This window comes from Miniopterus natalensis, chromosome 8 (assembly GCF_054644295.1).
Source record: "Miniopterus natalensis isolate mMinNat1 chromosome 8, mMinNat1.hap1, whole genome shotgun sequence".
Classification (NCBI taxonomy): domain Eukaryota; kingdom Metazoa; phylum Chordata; class Mammalia; order Chiroptera; family Miniopteridae; genus Miniopterus; species Miniopterus natalensis.
The window spans coordinates 42,905,067-42,907,573 of record NC_142088.1 but is presented as its reverse complement, the minus strand read 5'-3'; positions in this window follow the sequence as shown (position 1 = coordinate 42,907,573).

Genomic DNA, 2,507 nt, shown 5'->3' with positions numbered 1-2,507 from the left:
TCCTTGTTTGTGTTCATCGAAATGTCTTTGAAGTTTTCAAAAATAGGATATTATTTTCTGATTTCTTGGTTAGGTAAGATTTGGTGACTTCTCTGGCCTCAGTGCTTTTTGCCACTGCTTTGGTATAAAAAAACGTTATAAGGAAGCTTTGTCAAAACATTGAAATTAGCCAAAGTGCCCTCTTTTTCTAGAGGGAAAGGAGTGAATGTGTAAAAACATTTAAAATAAGGTTCAACTGTATGTACAAACACAAACACGTAGTACAAACACAAACACAAACAACATAGTGCTAACCTGAGTCTAATAAAAAACAGTGAAAAAAGTCATAAAGTAGCTTCTTTATTTAAATAGGAAAGGATTTCTACATTTTTAAGGGATGGAGTTGTAACAAAACAGCCTATATTAAGGGAAAAAATGGTTGTTGGAAAATTTTATACAGGTCACAAAGTGCTACCAGGAATATTGTTCAAATAGTTTTTCAAGCAAAAGAGACCTTATAAAATTGCTGACTAGTAAAAAAAAAAAATTGCCAACTAGTAAGGAATAATCTCAAGTATCATATCATGGTGTCTGCATCTGACTATCTTTTCAAATGTTAGGTGTTACGTGTAGAGAGAAATGAGTCATTTATTGTTTGAACACGGGAGCAGCTGTTTTTCCTAGTGTGTTAAAACCTTAGTGGCATCTATAAATGGAAAAAGAGTCAATGAGCTCTTCTTTCAGCTGTTGTTTTAGCAGCTGACAGTACCACTGACTTCACCGTGATGTAAATAAGAGAAAAAACCTTTACTCATGGATAGAGATCTTGAAGTTTAAAAATACAGAATTCCCTGGTCTGGAGGCATTCATTCATTCAACAGATATTTATAGAGCACCCACGAGGCCCTGCAGCAATAGCATTGAACAAAACAGCACTCCCCTATCCCCACCAAAAAAATCCCTGTCTTCATGGAGCTTATGTGCATTTGAGCATGGTTAAGAATACTAAGAAGTGGTGCATATACACAACAGAATATGACTCAGCCATTAAAAAAAAAAGAATTCTTGCCATCTGCAGGATGAACCTAGGTGTTGTACTAAGGAAATAAGTCAGACAGAAAAAGTCAAATGCCAGATGATTGCACTTATACGTGAAATCTAAAAAACAAAATAAATGAACAAGCAGAACAGAAACAGACTCATAGACACAGAGAACATTTTGATGGTTGCCAGATTGCGGGGGGGGGGGGGTTTGATGGGTGAAAAGGTGAAGGAATTAAGAAATACAAATTGGTAGTTACAGAATAGCCATGGGGATGTCAAGCACAGCATAGGAAATAATATTGTAATAACTATGGCGTCGGGTAGGTACTGGATTTATTGGAGTGGTCATTTGGAAATGTGCTCACTATATAAATGTCTAATCACAGGATTGTACACCTGACATTAATATTCTACATCAAATGTAATTGAGAAATAAAATATTATTTAAAGAGAAAATAATACGAACCTTTGATATTACAGTATTTCTACAGCCCCATTAAGTTCAGAAAATGTGGCAATATAATTTTCTAATAAAATATTTCATAAACAAGTATATGATGCTATCTGTATATAAACAAAACATCAATTTTCTTCCAAATCATGCCTCTGCATTCCATAATGTGGTGTACTATTATACTCAACAACTTAAATTATGATTCCATTTATATATTCTTTTTTTTTTCTTTTTCATGGATAAGACCTGTGTTCCAAATTTTACAGGTGACATAGCACTTCGTCCTGATTCTGCTATGTTCTGTTGATAACATTGTTCTCATGGGGTTACATCTGTGCTTTTTAACTTTTTCTTTAATGAAAGATCATCTTAAACACTTTAAATCACAGAGTATCTGTAGTGATCATATTGTATGAGTGTGTGTCTTCTATTTCTCTATTTCTTTTTTCCCCCTTTTTTTTGGACTTGATGATTCCTTTTATTTTACTTGTTTTATTGTTATTGTTTGCCACACCAATACTGTGTAGAGCAAGGCACGGTGTGAATAAAATAATTTTATAATTTAATTCAATACTAGTTATAGTTTTTCCACCTAACAAAGATAATTTAGAATATCTTAGAAAATTAGCAGTCTCTCTATACTTATTATTTCAATTATGATGGCATTATTTTTAAGGTTTTTCTAAAACAACTGTAATTATAGTACATAAGTAGAAGCCTTTAAATTTCCTGTTTCTAAAAGAAAATTATGTCCCTCACTGTTTTAGTTGAAAATAAAACTTTGTGAGTAACAGCTATTGGAAAAGGGATCTTGCTGATGAGTATTCAGATAGACTCACCTCATATTCTTGACCTTCGCATCATTAATCCGGAGCCAAGAAGCTTGCCACCAGACCATTTTTAGTGGACTGACTCATTTTTGTGATTCAGTTTTTTGTCAGTTCAATACACATTTTCTTGTGGTAGACTTTATTAGCATATCTTCTAATGCTCTATGTATTTTAAAGCTTTCCACTTCATTTAAATCTCT